This window comes from Gavialis gangeticus, unplaced genomic scaffold (genome assembly GCF_001723915.1).
Source record: "Gavialis gangeticus isolate Ggan-Ray unplaced genomic scaffold, GavGan_comp1, whole genome shotgun sequence".
Lineage (NCBI taxonomy): Eukaryota > Metazoa > Chordata > Crocodylia > Gavialidae > Gavialis > Gavialis gangeticus.
The window spans coordinates 17,568,537-17,586,098 of record NW_017729015.1 but is presented as its reverse complement, the minus strand read 5'-3'; the positions used below and the strand labels follow the sequence as shown (position 1 = coordinate 17,586,098).

At 48.1% G+C, this 17,562-nt stretch overlaps 1 long non-coding RNA gene across 1 annotated transcript in view; it reads right to left on the bottom strand.

Moving 5' to 3' along the window:
* LOC109294153 overlaps nt 1–16,430 on the bottom strand; it is a 23,853-nt gene extending 7,423 nt beyond the window's left edge. Inside the window, exon 1 of the long non-coding RNA XR_002096472.1 lies at nt 15,035–16,430. This is a non-coding gene — a long non-coding RNA (uncharacterized LOC109294153). The remainder of the gene's footprint in view (nt 1–15,034) is intronic.
* Between the last annotated feature and the right edge of the window lie 1,132 nt (nt 16,431–17,562).

The window sequence follows — 17,562 nt, the reverse complement described above, 5'->3', positions numbered from 1 at the left end:
CCCATCATCTAGATCGCTGATGAAGAAATTGAACAGCGCAGGCCCCAGGACCGAGCCCTGGGGGACTCCGCTACCCACCTCCCCCCAGGTCGAGTATGACCCATCCACCACCACCCTCTGAGTGCGACCCCTCAGCCAATCTGCAATCCATCTGACTGTGTAGGCATGTATGCCACAGTCACCTAGTTTTTTAACTAGGATGGGGTGAGAGACGGTGTCAAAGGCCTTGCTGAAGTCCAGAAAGACTACATCCACCGCAACACCTGCATCCATGGCCTTTGTGACCTGATCGTAGAAGGCAATCAGAGGACCGGGTGAGGCTATAAGGGGTTACACCAGAGGACCGGGTGAGGCTATAAGGGGTGGAGGAGGCCTCATAGGGACCCCGCAGTAGCGTGGGGGGGTTCCTGGCGCCGCAGAGGGTGCAATTTTGGTAGGGGGCAGCGAGAAGCCCCAGAGAGTGACGCCGGAGGACTGGGTGAGGCTGTAGGGGTTGGAGGAGGCCTCAGGGGAGCTCCCCAGTAGTGTGGGGGTTCCTGGTGCCCTGGGAGGGCACAGCCACTGGATGCCAGAGAGGGCACCGCGGTTTGGTGCTGGAGAGTGGCGCTGCATGTGGGGGTGTCCCAACCCCAGCCCAGTGGGGCGACTTCGGGAAGAGCTAGTGGGGTGTCCCGACCCCAGCCCAGTGGGGGCGACTCCAGGAGGAGCTAGTTGGGGTGTCCCGACCCTGGCCCCAGTGTGGGCGATTATCGGGATAAGCCCAGCGGGGGAAGGGTGCGAGAAGCCCGGGCAAGGCCCTGGGCGCAGGAGCGTGAGCACAGGCCCCGGTTGGGGGTGCAACTGCAGAAGGGCGAGAGCATTGCAGTGAGCCCCAGGGAGGGCGAGAGCATTGCAGTGAGCCCCAGGGAGGGGCGTCCAAGCAAGAAGCCAAGTGAGGGCATAATGTTCAAGGGGTACTGACCCCAGTCCCACGAAAGGGGTCTTGAGGGCCAGATAAGGTGGAGACAGCCTGAGCCCGATTGTGAGGTGCCCAAGTCAGGCGTAAGACCCCTGAGGAGGGTCAGGGGGCCAGGCACGGCTAAGGCCACCTGAGCCCCAACCGCGGGAAGCGCAGGAGACGAAGTCCCAGTGTGGGCAATGCGACCGCGGGAAGCGCGGGAGACGAAGCCCCAGTGCGGGCGAGAGCACGTGAGTGCCAGAGGGGACAGGCCCCAGTTGGGGCACTGCCTGTAGGGGAGAAGCCCCAGAAGAGGGGGTGAGCCTATTGGGAGGCCCCAGAGAGAGGGCGCATACACGAGAGAAGCCCTGGAGAGAGCACATATGAGAGAAGCCCCGGAGAGGGCGCGTACACAAGAGTAGGGGCCGCAGACAGGGCCCTAAGGAAGGAACGTAGGACCAGCTAACGTCTGGAACAGCTGAGAGGCTTGGGGCGTGGTATTGGGGTGGAAGGAGCCACGCGATGCCCATAGGGTTGAGGGGGCACCAGAACCTATTCGTATAGAGCAAGGACCAGAAGGGCAAGAGAACCCGGTCCAAGGGGTCAAGTAAAGGTAGCCTCCCATTAATATTACAGAACCATCAAAGTTGTGGTGGGCGAGAACGAGGGTGCTAGCCAGGCAACTTGGCACGGTAGGGGCGCCAGGGGAGATCACGACTGCTCCGGGGTCCCCGCCCCGTGACAGACTCCAAGATCTCTTTCTGCAACTGTGCTTTTGAGAAGGGTGTTCCTCAGCCTATAGGTATGCTGCTGGTTCTTACTGCCCAAGTGCAGTACCTGCATTTGTCAGTATTGAACACAACAGGCTGAACCGGAGTGGAGCAGCTCTGGCAAGCAGGGGGCCCCAGGGGTCAGCCTGCCAAGCTGGGCTTGCTCTTACCCAGCTCAACCTGCCATGGAGGGACTGGCTGGGTCACAAGGGTGCTTCAGTGTGGGGCTAGTTGGCAGGCAGCCTCCCCACTGAAGCACCCTGTCCCAGGGTAGGACCTGAGGCAGGGTTGACCCACCCAGAAAAAGAGAGAGAGAACCCAGAAAAGAGGGAATACTTACCACCCACAGAAAAAAGAGAGCTGTGCCAAGAAGGGCCGCCAGTGCAGTTCATCAGCTGCTTTTATTGCTGGCTAGGGGCGGTGCTAGCCGATGACATCAGAAAAAATCCCCACCCAGCAGATTCAAAAGCCAGGGGCAGAGAAATGGCTAGGGAAACAGCAAGGACGCCTGAGGGTGAAGCTACTCCCTGGGCTGCATCTCAGGGAGATCAGCAGCTCTGGAAGGGGTCCCAGCTACACTGAGAAGGCTCTACACCCAGCTCGGCATGACAGCCGGGACAAAGAGGGATGGCGTCGAGGGATCGGAAGGACCACAGATGTTGGACCCGTGAGTGGGGTGGGCAGAGACCCACACCCCGATCTTTTAGTTATTTCTTTCTTTGTTTCACTTTATTTTGAAGGGCACTCGGAGTTGTGACCAGGGAAAGACCCTCAACGGGTCCAGGGTCACAAAGAGAAAATGATTTGCAGGAGCCTCAGAGGAAGTTTGGGTGCAAGGATGAAGACGATCTCATGCCTTGTGGTCATCCACGGCAGGCAAGTAATCCAGGGACAGACAAGGCAATAAAGAGACAGATGAGGACATCACAGGGGACAGGCCAGCGACCCATCATCCAGAGGTCCTGAGGGCTGGTGCATGGGTGGGGTGTAGGGAAGGTGGAGCCCCAAGAATGCCTACAGTGGGTAGTACCCAGTCCACGAGAATCCATGAGAAGGAGCCTCACAACTGAAGAAAAGAAGACCAAGTTGTGGCAGGCGAGTGTCGGGGTCTCCCTCAGGGTGGAACGTCACTTAACACCTAGGTCCTGGGGACATACCCCTTGGCCGGAGCTGAATGAGCGCTCAAAGACCGCCAGAGAGCGCCTACACATGATCAGGTGGGGGCACACCCTCATATCCCAGCCAGCCCCATCAGCGTCTACACCTGCCTTGCAGCAAAGTAAATAACTCTACTGTAGGATAGTACTTGTATCTGGCAGTACTATCCTACAACAGGGTTAATTAGTTAACTCCATCCTAGTAACACTGCATATGTAGATGATGTTTTACTGCAGAGCTAATTAGTCAACTTTGCAGTAAATGTCTCATGTTGATGCGTCCAGTGAGTACAAAAGGAATGTACCTTACCCCCCAGCAGGATGCAAGGGGACAGGATTGGACAACAAAGCAGCAGAAGGATGTACAATAAACCACCAGCCACACACTTCATTTACCCCCACACAATCTTCAAACTTCTCAGGGGCCAAATGAAACACTGTTGTAAATCTGTTCACCATTCGACAAGTGGGAAGAGAAAGGTCAGAAGCAGCTCTTACATATGCTATCGTAAATCTGGAGAAACTCTGAGCAGAAGTTCATGGAGTAGCTTGCTCACGCAGGACTCAGCTTATGGACAAACAAGTTACAGCAAGTTAAAAGGTGTAAAGATGTACTGCAGAGCAGCTGACCTGTTTGTCTGCCCACTCTCTGCCCATTTCAGAGAGTGAAATACTTTTCTTTAGCAGGAGTCACAGGGTCACATAAATAATCCTAATCACTTCCCACCCATTATAGAAGAGGTCCCATGGAATGAGAAAATCTTGCATAACTTGGCAGATGGAGCCAATTAAACTGCATGGGACACTTCTCTTTCCCATCCCCACCCAAAGCTTGTAAGCTGAATGGTACTAGACCTAATTTGCAGGGGGAAGAGAAAAGCTTCTATGAATTCCTGCTCATTAGAAACAGCTCCTTTGTAAGGATGCAATATATAGACATATATAGACACACATAGACGTCTGATCACCCTACAGGCAGCAATAATGCCCAGGCTGCTGAGAAGAGGAATTAATACTTCTGCCCTTAACACAGGGGTATATTAGAGTACATTTTTAAATACAGACATCTCTTGGGCTACACATCACGCATGCATGCTGCATGCAGATTAAAAGGAGGCTGAGACTAAATCACCAGGGTGTAAAATAGAAAACCTGAACCGGAGTAGATTACAAACATGGAATTAAAATGCAAAACAGCCCAGGTGCCATGCATGAGAAAGCCATGATTCAATTCAGCTATTAAAATATACACACTAGTGATTCAATATGGCATCTTTCCTTGCTAGCTTTAAAAGAAAAAAATCCAGAGTTAGAAGCCAGGAGATAAATGCAGTCCTTTAGGTGTTTGGAATTGTCATTATTTTTTTTTCAGGTTTTATGCCTCCTTGCATTCAACTGAAAAACGGGGAAATGCTGGTAACAACCGGCTAGATTTGTTCCCAGTGTAACTTCACTGACCCTATGCGTCAATCACTGAACCTTTCCACTTTAAACATCTTCATGGAGGTTGGCTCCCATTGAAGGGAGGGTGTAGCTGCTAATTTTCCTGCCTAGCGTTAGAGGAAAAGCAATGGCACTTACTTTGATCTTGGAAGGGGATTGTTTTGTGCCTGCTTCAATTTGTCAAATGGTTTCTCCAGCTATTGCTTTGACGCTGGCTCTGGAGTTCACGATAACCCTTAAGGGCAGCCTTTGGGTTGTGTGCTGTGGAAAACAGTAGCTGCAGGTGGACTGCACACATAGCCATTATTCAGCATGCAAGACAGCCATACAAGCTCACAGTGTGACTCCTCACAGCTTGCACTGCCTGCTCCTGCCCTTCTGACAAACTGCACCGGCCAGCTCCGAGTACCAGCATCCAGGCATGTCATGCTGGATCAGAGGAAGCCTTTGAAAAGCTGCAAGACTTAATATACTTGTCAAAGCAAATTCTGCTCACCCTTTATTGCTTTGTAAAGGTAGGTAAAAAATGCCACGGCCACCTTCCAAATCAGTTTCCTGCCTAGGACTTGGTCCTTTGAAGCCCGTAATATGATTGTGGCTCTGGCACCATGAACTTGAGACCAAAAGGAGAGGAATTCCAGCACTTGGACAGGCACTGCTGGGAAGCAGGTGGAAGGAAGCAGACACTCAGCTGGCAAGTTGAAGGATGCAGATTTACAGGTAAAGAAAACAAAACTATTCCTCCAGCATTTGAAGAATCCATCCTCCTCTTCACTCTTTGAAACCAACCTTTGCTTGGCATTGAGAACCAAACTGCTTGAGAATAAGAAATATTTTGCCACAGGCACTAGGAGGCTGATCTTTCAGACATGTTGGATCGTCCTTTACTTGAAGGCTTTGCAGCTGGCTTTCTTTCTGAGAGGTCTACTGTAGCTCACGCAGAAGCAGTGGGCTCAATGCAGCAATGACTAGGTGAGGCCAGCTGGCCTGTCATTATGCTGGAGGTCAACTTAGATGATCATAAGGGGCCCTTTCAGCATTTATTCTCATTACGCAGCCATAAACTCTTACAGTTGCATATTATTATTACTCTATTATTGTAGCAATTCCCAAAGCCTTTCTGGATGTCTCCCAATACACAAGACGTAAGCTGAGTGGCATCAGGCTAGTCAATATTTAGATGAGTAATTACTACCATAACTAGCCTTCTGTTTCTGATTATGAAGCAGCATTTAGAAGTCATGCGACAGTCATGACTTGGTTCATCTTGCCCAAAATCAACATGTTCCCAGGGCTCTGGCCACATCTATTCCTTCCCAAAATGCCCTGGTGCAATGCGGTATTTGGATCAAAGGCCTCAAAGCAAGCAAATAAAACTGTTTACAAGGGATTGATTGAACCGCACTTAATTAAAAATGCAAAAGCAAACTATAGAGGGAAAAAGTTTTGGTGGAACTAACTAACCAGGACCCCACCCCCATGTACCATGGGGAAGGATATCAAATTATATTGGTTACATCACCAGAATAGACTCTCATTGGTTGATCATGGGGCAGAGGGGGGAGGGAGGCAGAAACATGTTGTGGGGCTGCTGTAAACCTTCTGGTTCACTGATCCAGTCCTGTTATCTCTGACAGTGACATCACATCATTGCAAACATATGCCGATTAACTCTTTTGTGGATGCTGCACAGCCACATGGCACTGGTCACAACATGCAGGGGTGTAGGACTTATGCAGTTTTGCAATGCTTCAGTTCTGCATTGGGCCATGGTCACATGACTGTAGCAGTCACCCAAATCACCCAACAGCTATAGTTTTTGCCAGCTTTTGGCTAGCCAGATGGAAAACGTGTTTCATACTCTGGATTCACATCAAGTAAGCAATATTCTTCAACTTACTTACAGCTGTCTTTATCGTCTGCTGCTTCTGTGTCAGGTACGGAATTAAAAGAGGTGACTGAGCTGAGCAGCACTGAACTATCCTACACAATATGTCTAAAGACCCTAGCAAAGGCTTGTAACCAGAGAGATCTGATTGAGTCCATGCCAACTTGTTTTTATCCCATGATCTCTAGAGATTTTGTTCTCATTTTGAAAACATGAAAAATAAAATGGGGGAGAGACAAAGACAGTAAATGGCAGGAGGAAACCATCTGTGAAACAAAATCAACAGGGCTAACCAAACTTCCTTTATAATAACCATAACAGTGACGTTGGTCCCATTATTCATCCAATGTGTTTGAAGTATTTCACCAACACCTTTTTCTATGACCCCGTTACACCGCATACATTTAGCTGCATCAAGCAGGTCAATACTTGGATGGAAGACCATAAAGCAGCAAGTGATTCAATACATGGCACTCTTTCTCCAGTGTCCATATTGAGCCACTAGCTCAATATAATGCCAAGAGACACTGCACCATTATAGCGGTCTCTTGGCTAAGATGCAAAACTGTGCATTAATGATCTCATTGCATATGCTTGCTTTGCCCCTAACCATTGGAGTTTAACCTCTGCGTGCTGACCATATTCAAATATGGAGAATCAATTCTGCTCACATGCATTTCTAGTTCTCGGCTTAAAGGGTTGAGGAGCACTGTCAAATTGTGTTATAATGCCAACTTCAGCAGCACATTATTTAAACAACCCATTCAATAAATCAAATGCTGTTGAAGAAAATCAGAAGTACAGAAGCAAAGACCCATTTCACTGTCGTAGGACATTCAACTAGAGTAACAGATAAGCTAGAGTGGGTGTAGAAAACAGTTGCTTACTTACTTATGGATTAATTGAGTGGCTGGCTCTTCTAGGGAGGTGTGCTTTGGTCTTAGAAGGAAGCTTTGAATCTAAAAAGTTCCAGCCGAAAAATGATGACATCTGTATCCTCTCCTGTTAAACTGTTACGATGAGGGTGGGGATTGGGGGAGAATGACTGAAACAGCGCTCTTGGATATTGGACCTTACTGTGACAGTTATTCAGTCTTAGGTGCTCATGTTTTGCAAATTACTGCATATTTCTGCTTGGCCTGCCGAATTAATAAAGCCATGAGACTGAGCTGGAATATATTCCGGCTCATACATCACCTACAAAATTATAGGTTCCTGTTATAGAATCTTTATTAAAAGGTGATGCTATGTGAGCCATAAAGGAAAGAGAGTGCTTTTCATCCCCTAGCCTGATCTGCAGGTCTGGCAGATTTTTGCATCATTCACATTTCCCTTTTTTTCAGCCCCCTCTCCCCACCTGCTTTTTTCCACTAGTGAACCCCACCCATTGGATCTGTAAGTCGCTGACAGACCATATACATGGTTTTTATAACAGCACGTGTCTGGAGTCTTTCAGACTGCAACGACACTGAAAACCTCAGAATCCTTGAAACCACAGTGTTTTCAGGCAGGCTTTTCTATTGATGCAATCATTATGTAATCCTTTAAAAATACATACTTTATTATTTTGTAAACATCCTGTTTTGTACTGACCTTAATGAACTACAACCACTTGTTAGCAAGCGAGATCCTGTTTATGTGAGGATGGAGCTAGAAGCCATGTTTTGCATTTCTAAAGCACATCACGTGCCCCAGCAATTTGCAAACTATTCTTGGAAGACACATGACCCCCCAAATACAGGCACTTCTCTGGGAGGACATGAGTGATAATGAATCTACCGCACACTACACATCACTGAGGTGATGCAAGAGCCCAAGAACATAAGAGCAAATCCCTACCCATTTTAAATACACACGCAAGATTTCCAGTTCAAAATCACATTAGTGTCTGCGTTATATTTATTAGACCTACATTCTCGATCTAAAACAACCCAACAGTGACCATGAAAATCACTTACTATCATAATTTCACTTACAATATAGGAACTGCACAGGCTTAAAGAAATGCTGTCAACTTTATTAAAAAAAAAATCATTCTTCTATCTGAATGTTTTTGACCTCCTACCGATCCAGGTAGCAGTTACGATTCCATTAAGTGAAAGAGACTAAAGAAAAAACGTGTCCCTCTATTTTTCCTTCATCTCATGTACTTCATTCACTTGACAGTGCTTTGTCTGTTCTCAGGTTCACTCTTGCAGTTTTTGTGGGTCTTTTGCACCTATGAAGGAGGAAAGAAAATATATTTTTTCTTTCCCTCAGAACGGGAACGTCTAATTGTCACACTATGAAAATCATAGTTTCTAGGGTCGGAAGGGACCTGAGCAGATCATCTAGTCCGACCCCCTGCCATGGCAGGAAAGAGTACTGGGGTCAAATGACCCCAGCAAGGATCATCCAAGGCTGCTCCAAGGCAGGTACGGTGCCTGGCTTATTTTTTCTTTAACTGATCAGATTTCAGAATGACAGCAATCTGTCGAGTTGTTTTCTGAGGTTGATGTCTAAGAAGTTTTAAAAATAAGATGATTGACTCTAGCTGCAGGGGTAATATAAGCAGCAGATACACAGCGCTCCAAAGCTCGCTCAGCTGACACCCATGAAGTAATCCCACTGAAGACAGGAGGCAGGATCTAATCTCCTTTACATCAGTGTGAATTCAGTGGCGTTCTCTGGCTTTACAAGGAAGTAAACACAATGGATTTACTTGCTCGAGAAAAGCTTCCTTAGATGAAGTAAGAGTGCCAAATCGAGCCTGAGAAATCCCAGTCTGGGTGTAATGAAGCATGCTGGCAGTTATCAAGTTCAGGTTTTTCTGTAGGCAGCGTATTGATGGAGAAAGCTCCGTGTATACAGCTGTTTATTTGCAAAAAGGAAAAAAAAAAATCTATTAAAAACCTGCACCTCTGGGACTATCTTTGAAAAGCATGTGATGCAACTCCAGGAGGGAAGTGATCATTCTGTAAGAGTTTAGATGTCCTCGTTGCTATGGATACATTAAAAAAGTGAAGCTGCTCCATTATAATTTAAATTTCCAGTAACAAAAAAAAAGTAGCGTATTAAAAGTAATAAAAAAAAAAGCCAGAGACATAACTATTTTATTCCTTACTGTCAGTTTCCCTTGTGCTGTGACAGTATATGGATGTGATAAAATTGCCATGTCTGAAGAGATTTAGTACTTTTACACATTTTATTACACTAATTAGACTCGGGGCTTATATGCCTGGGCATGTGATCAGGAGGCAAGAGTCAGGCGACAGGCCTGATGCTCAGATGTCACATTAAAATTCATGCCACTAAAGAGAGCGAAGGAAGGAGGGCTATATTTAAAACAAGCCTTGGCAGGCAGCAAGTTTGGGGCTGTTCTCACAGAAGTCAAGGAGGGGGAGATAGGCACAAAAGTACAGGCAAGAATAACTTCATGGAAAGCATCCCGGTGGTCGCAAGCAAAGCTCCTGCATGGAACAGATCTACCACGCGTGCAATCGCTGAGAGCCTACACAGACAACCCCAACTGTGATCCACAGCATACAGCTGTTTCTTCGCACAGCAGTGTTGCTTCTTGACACCATCCATCACCCAGGCCAGTTTTCCCAAACACCCACGGGGGTGAAGGACAAAACTACTGAGGGAGGAACGAGCTTTTCCATCACTCTTCAGAACATCAACTTTCAAAAGGAAAGTAACTCCCTAGGCATTATCGTCTCTGATCTTGAAAACAAGGGACAAACATAACCAATCCATCAGCAGTTGCCTGAGTTTGAAGAGGGGCTGAAACAGCAGCTCTGGGAGGCATGAACAGATCCATCCATTTCAAAGAGTGTAAGCCCCTGGGGCACCAACTACTTCCCTGCGAATCCTAGTGTGTAAAAAAGGAGAGAAAGCATCATATAATAGCAAGACAGAAAAACACACTGAGTGAGTGATCAATTTATTTAGGCAGGCAAGGTTCTTTGGGTAGAAGTGTTGTCTAGGTGGAAATTAGGGAAAAAAATGGGTAAATTAAGAAAACAATCCCTTCTCTACCCTTTGTTTTCCTAATTTCCACCAATTTACATTCTCACTGACCTCCTCACTTTTACCTTCTCTGATTCCTTGGAGATCCCGGAAGAGCAGAGGCTCCCTATGCCTGAAGAAGGGTGATTGCACCCAAAAGCTTGCAAAGAACTTTTATCCAACTACTCCGTTGGTCTAATAAAAGATATTACATCCCCCCAAAGAACCTGGCCTGCCTATGTCCTTAGACCAACAAGACTACAACTAAAACCCCATGGATAGATTTGCATTTAAGTTAATTTAGGCCTTTAATACTATCAGACAGGTCTGCACATGAGCCTGTGCACACGTGCATACGTGTGTGCACGTATTTGACTGGGGGTCCTTTTGGGGAAATGGAAACAACATCAGGAGGGTTGGGAAAATGCTGCTCTAAACCCTGGGCCCTCAATCAGCACAAGCTGGTTCTTCCTTAGTTATTATTAAAGACACGGGGGAAAGGTGCGTCACGGTCCTGCAACACAGCAGCAAAGCTGGCTCATCTCTATCAGTGAGGCCCCTCACTGGGAGTGCTGCACCTGCTGGCAGGTACATAACTGAATCTGTGCGCAAACACACACACAGCCTTGGCACACAGAGCACTCACTAAAAATAGGCATCTTTTTGCCTTCAGGGATCTGGGCCTTCTCTGACAAAAGAGGGGATTAGCTCAAAGGTGCACGGCTGTTTGCATATGGAGATGGATTGTATTCAGGCTTTTGGGTAGGTGCCTTGTTAGAAATGCTTGACCAGGAAGCCTGCTTCTGCATTGAATCCACGGTCTAGCTGCCCAGAATAGCAAAGCTGCAGCCATTATGTGCTTATACGCACACACATAGGCCATATGCCTGCTGGACAGCGCCCAAGCCAAGCTTACTGAAGTCAATAGGAGCTTGCCATAGAGTTCTCCGGGGTTTGAATCAAGTCCTTAATCATCCTTTCCCTTCCACCTTTTGCAGACCATGGATATCAGCCGGATAAGTGAGAAATCACGAGTCAACAAGCATTTGTTGAACCAGCACTTCAACTGCTTGACATTTCAGAGCCTGGATCCTTCCTGTTAATTTGTTCCTTCACCATGGAAAGAGAAATAGCCCCAAAGATTGCATGGAAATTGCGTAAGTGTAATTACAGTGAATCTTACTTTTAAAGGCGGGGAGGGGGGAGGCCTCTCTCTTTTGCCTGAGAATAAAACACATACTGGGCCATCCAGCCGCTGGCTCCTGCCCCTATGAGTCTTGATGAATTTTCCAAGAGATGCTAAGTTAAGCGGTGAGTGAGGAATGAGAGCACCAGTAGACTGCGAGTCCCTGCTTCCATCTCACAGATGGGGCTGCAGAAGCGTTTCGGTTTAACTCATTACTTAAAAGCTTGCCGTGTCTTTCCCCAGTGGTCACAATTTCAGCTTGCTGTAGTTTTCGGTCAGTTGTGCTTTTTTATGCTGTACGGGTTCACGGCATCCTCTCAAGCAGCTGCCTCAGAAAGGCAGGCAACGCCGACCAAGCACTCTCCGAGTGGGGGCAGTAAGTTCGTCTAGTCCTCAATGAGACAGACGCCCCGTGTCCCTTCCTCCAGTGATCCAGCATGTGATGTTCAGGAGGCAGAAAAGAAAGGAGGAGAGAAGGAAATTAAGAGAGGATATTTGAACAAGACGACCAACGTTCCAGGGCTGGGAATTTCCAAAGCACTCGGTGCTGGCCCAAACACTTCCCATGACATTCAGGGAGAGAAGAGAGAGGCCAGTGTATTATTTCTAAAAGATACCACTCTAGCTGTTGATTTCACAGGAAAATTGAAAAACATTGCATCCTCCCAGCTCTAGAGGAGTTTCCTCTGAAATGACTCGGCTTTCCCTGAAAACCCCCGAGGCATCAAAAGGGGCTTAAGTGATTAATCTTCCTACCAGTGTGTTCATTTCATTAGGCAATCATCTTCTTCATGACTCATTCCCGTACTGCTGTTTGTTACCTTCTAGCTCCAGCTTTTTGGAGCCTGTGGGTGCATCTACATGTGCAATTAATACAACACAATAAACTCCACAGTCATTTAAAGCAGAGGAAGCTGCTCCCAGGCACAGCATCTACACATGCACCTGGGACAGCAGCAATTTGAGCTGTGGTGGAACAGCCTGGGGCTGTCAGGGGGATTGTGCGTGTCAGCCCCAGCCTTCGGGTGGTGGCATCAGGTGGTGAAGGGGCTGGCTGGGGCATGAGGGGGCTGCAAGTGTGGAGCCATGACTAGACAGCAAGCAGCCCCCACACTTTAGCCCCCTCGTGCCCCAGCCAGCCCGTCATCGTCTACATGTGCGTTTCAGCATAGTTACTTACTCCGCCATAAGACAGTGCTTGTCCCTGACAGTATTATCTTATGGCTGAGTTCATTAGTGTAGTGCAGCCTAATAGTGGTGCATATGTAGATGGTGACACTTTACTGCAGAGCTGATTAGTCTACTCCGCAGTAAAGTGCACATGTAGATGCACCCAGTGGCCGCATGAGCATGGATGTTTGTTTCCCTGGGGAACGCCTGTGCCACACGCACTCTGGCACGTGGCAGGTTACACCAGGTGGGGTAGGAGAGGCCGGGGCCAGCAACGGCACTGGCCCCAGCAGCCTGTCTTGGGCTCCTGGGGGCTGGGTAAGCTGCAGCTGTGGTGCTCCTGAAGCTGGGAGCTTGGTCGGCAGCCAGCCAGGCTCTGGTTTTGGGTGGCATGCATTGCCACCATGTGCAATACCCTGCTTTTTTCTGCGTGGGTTTTTTTGACCCCAGGATCTCCTGAGGTCAACCCTCCCCCCCACCGCACTGCAAGAATGCCTGAATGGGCAGCGTGCAGTGCTGCAGACAGGTCTGCAGTGCCACATACCTCATGGCTGTGCTCGGCTGGACGCAGCCAGCATCTCCATTTTTGATCCTACCTCCAAAAAACATTTCCTTTTACTGCAGTTTCTAATAGTGTGACACCTTTTTCTTCTGCAAGGCCAGTATTTCATCTTCAATCCAATCACCAGCTGGACTTGCTTGTGTTTTGCATCAGGAAAGAAAAAAGCACAATGTTATTTCCCTTTATCCTTCCCTCAGGCATTAGAGCAGAGGTGATAAATAAATCAAGTAATGCAGTATTAAGGCTCCTTCTTCCACAAGCATCACCCACTCGCTTCTCCTAAATGGAAAGAAGGCAGATGCCAGCATCCTGCTAAAAGGGTTTTCAAACACATGGCAGATTTGCCATAAGAATCAAGGGTCCAGTTCTCTTCATTTACAAGACTGCAACCTAAATGCCTAGCTTTGTCCTTCATCATATCTACACCTTCTCCACATTGCTCCTCCATGTATGGCCTCAGTGAGAATGCCGCTATTCTCATTTTCCACCGCAAATATAAAGTTGCCTTCTCTAAAAAATATACTCAGAGTATACAAAAAAAAAAAAAAATCGCAGGAAAGTCGGGCTGGAAGGGACTCCGGAGGTAGAACCATCCCTATCCGAACCACTGCAGACAAATCTATGTCCAGCCTCTTATTAAAACTGCACATATCAACCCTACCACACAGCCACACGCACAGCACCCCAGCCCACTACAGTCAGTGTCCTGCTGCTGTGAGGGCTGATTAAATACACTGGAGAGATCCAAGGAAGAGGGTCATTCCCCTCCCATAAGAGGATGGCAAAAACCTCTGACCACAGGGTAACATTTCTTCCTGATCCCAAGCATGGCGTTTGGTCTGACCCTGAGTGGAGGGGCAAGACCCCCTATCCAAGAACCCGCCTGGTTTCAGTCCTACCCTAATCCCAATCATAATCGCAGTCCCCAGTTTTAGCTGCAGCCAACATTCAACCGCTTCTGAAGGCAGAAAAAAAAAAAGATCAAACCCTGACACATGTAGCAACAGGAGAGGGAAACAATTCCCTCCCAGCCCCATGCAGCAGTGCCTAGAAACCTGGGAAATACAAAACACCCTCTAATAGGAAGGCGTCACCCTCCCACTAATACCCACCTCTCCCCAAAACCCTGCTGACACAACAACAAAAGACCATCTAGTGATCATGTAATTCACCTTCCGGCAAGGGAAAGAAAGGCTGATGTTAATCAAACTGCTTAACCCTCTCTTGGAAACCACTGCCAGCCTACAGTGATGGGAACACTTTCAAAGGCCCAGAGAGAAGAGAATTCCCTGCCCATGTACAAGACCTTCCTTCCCCCCTCCCGCTGCCGAGAGTCAATCAAAGCAACCTGCATGAGCTGGCAGCTCTCATCTTAGCCCACTAATCTGTTTATCTCAAGACTGACAGGGCTTTGGAGGGAGACTCCTTCTCAAAGTCTTTTGTTTGGAAGATACCTAACACGGAGCAGGTGCTTCTGTGCATAGATGTTGATCGAATTGCAGCTAAGTTACACGGGGAAAACGAGGAGAATCGCGCAAGAGTTTAAAGGCACAGTAGCTGCGGCAGAGCTGGGAAATATTTTGCAAGGGAATGAAAACCATGCCATTAAAAAGCTTTTCCCCTACATATTTTTGGTAAATAAAACTCTTGAGTTTTCAGGAATGGAAAGAAAAGTTTAGATTTGAACAAGACCTTTTTCCTGCAGATTTTTTTTGGCAGGGGAAGGGAATGCATTGGGGGAAAACAAATACGGCAAATATTTTGGCAGCAGGGAAAAGCAAAACTTTCCCAGCTCGGTAGCTGAAGCCGTCCAGGTTTGACATTGAGGATTAAGAGCTGATGCATCTCTGCACAGGCTCCCCACACCCGAAGGCCAGGGAGAGAAGCAGTCCTGGACTGCACCTCCGCAACATATGCAGCTCCCCAGTTACCTGCCAACGGAAACACTGACACGGCCGATTGCTGCTGCTGGCTTGTTTCTATGCCCCCTGCCTGTGGGACACAGTCTCATGCCATTAAGTGCTGAAGCGTATGCCTTAGAAGGTGCGCAAAAGCAGAAGATGGCACACACTTGAAAAATGTCACTTCAGCAGTGTTTACTGACCCATGTTTCGCTTCTCTTGGACTCTCCGTGTCTCTGGCCTAAGTCCGGGTAAGAAACTTTCAATGAGCCAAGCCTTTGCAAAACATTTTTTCCAGTTCAGCTCCCACTGGCTCCAAGAGGGGAAGAGCACCACTGAGGTCTGGCACTTGGCTTCCCCTTTGCAGACCTCAGTCACGCAAAGCTTGAGTGTAAAAGCAAATACATCAGCACTTAACTCAAGCCCCACCTCCCTCCACATACCATTTGCCAAAAAAACATGGGTTTTCTTTTCTTTAAGGAGGAAGGTCATCTCCTCCCCCTGAGCTTGTTTCACAGAGTAAAAAACCTTGAACGGCAGCCCATGGCTCCAAGCACTCCGGGGCTGGCTATAAAGCAAATACACCATTCAGGTGCTCTGATGAAATGTCACTCTCTTTATTTGTAGTTTTAAAAAAAATATGATCTGGGTAATGACAGCCTGCAGCTCTCACTCAGGCTTGCCATGAATTTACAAATTCACTTGCTAGCATTCAGTGCTCCTGGAAGAAGGGGGCGGAAGGGGGAAAGGAGAGAGCCTGAAACCTCAAACACCTGCTACGCTAAAAGCTTCGCTCCTGAACAAAACAAATCTCATACGCTTTGACAGCATCTGCCAGGAAGGAATTGCAAAGTACTTGACAGACAGACTCCTAGCTCCACATCTCACGGCTTCCTGCTGAAGCTGGCCATGTTCCCATTATGCAGCCCGGTAAACTAAGGCACTGTGGGTTCTGCAAGCGTGGCTTCCTACAGCATGGCAGGGCTGGGAGGAGAACCTAGAAATCATGATGCTAAGGCCTAAAGCATGAGCCCATGCATCCTCCTAGAGAGAAGGGCATCACCAAACAGTCAGTTCAAGGTGCAAAGTCACAAGTCGTTGGGTGCCTCCATGGTGCTGACAGCAAAGGGGACAAAAAAAATGCAATTCTGGGGTAGAGGGGACTGGTGTGTCCCCTCTCTGAAATGGACCCTACCGCTGTGACAGATCAGTCAAAACCTTCCTCCCACTCGCAGAAATCATGCCTGCTCCTTCACCCCAGCATCCCACGCAGAGCCTGTGTCCTTCTCCCGCCCTGCCATGCTCACCTATGAGCACACTTCTCTCCTCCTTCCACCACCAGGCCTGCCTCGCACACAGCTGTCTTCTCTCCACCACCAGCACAGCCTCAACTGCCTCTCCTCCAGTCTACCCTCTTCATCCACCCAAGACTGCCCGTGCCAGGAGCCCATCCCCTGCCTCCCAGCCATCCCTCTCCCCTACTCACACTCAGCGAAGCAAGGGAAAACACCCCGTGTCCTTGTGCTTCCCCTGACCGGAGCTTGCTCAAGGCAAGGCAAAGACATCTATCTCACCTCCCTGTGCTTAATACCCACAGGCCCCAAATTTAGGAGGGGGGAACCCTGTTGTACTAGATACCGCCTGGTAAAAAGCCTCATTCTAAAGACCTTATGCTCTAGACAAACACGGGAAGAAGGCTTGTCCTTATTTTAGAGGCAGGGCTGCTTTCCAAAAGGATCGCAGAGTTTGTGGTGGCACTGGGCGACCACTCCCCCATTCACTGCTTTCACCACAGACCATCTGGCATCACATTTTTGACATAGCAAAGCTATGATCTGCTCTTGCTTCATCGTCCAGGCTCTGCCCCTTTGGCAAGAGCTGGTTTCTACAAGAGAAGGGAGAATGGAGAGGGGCTGCTCACCAATCTACAGACATAAAGGTGATTGGCACGTAGCCCTTGCAGTCTCCCCTCCCCTGGGGGGACCACAGCTTTTTGGGTTGAATTCTCTTGCTCTCCTCCACACACAAGGAGGTCACATATGCTGGAAGGAGAGCGCAAAATACTGAGTCAACCAGTTTTCAATCTCAGAGCCGATCTCAGTATCATGTCACATAAAGAGATTGACCATTACTCCTGGGGATTCATTTAAACGCAGCGAGGGGAAACAGGGAGGCATAATAAGTTTAGGATCTAAGTACAAGCCACCACAGAGCTTTAGAAGAGTACAGGGTGGGGTTTTTTATTTGTTGCTTTTAGTCTTTTTTTTAAGAACGAGTCAGACAAGTAACAGTGCCAGCAGCTAAAGAAATTAGCTGCCTAGCTTGCAGTTTGTGCTCGCTGCAGGTCTCTTTACCCAAGCAGTTGCTTTGTGGAAAGATTGAACATCCACTTACACCAAACTTCCCCATTCTCATTCGCTACCATCTCTAGGATGTATGGAGCCAATAAGCCCTATATGCACTTGGTGCCAGCCCGGTGATAAAGCCAGCATTTCACAAGCATGGCTGCAGCATGCATCTAGGCCAAAGCCATTATTTACCTCCTGAACAGCAGCAGA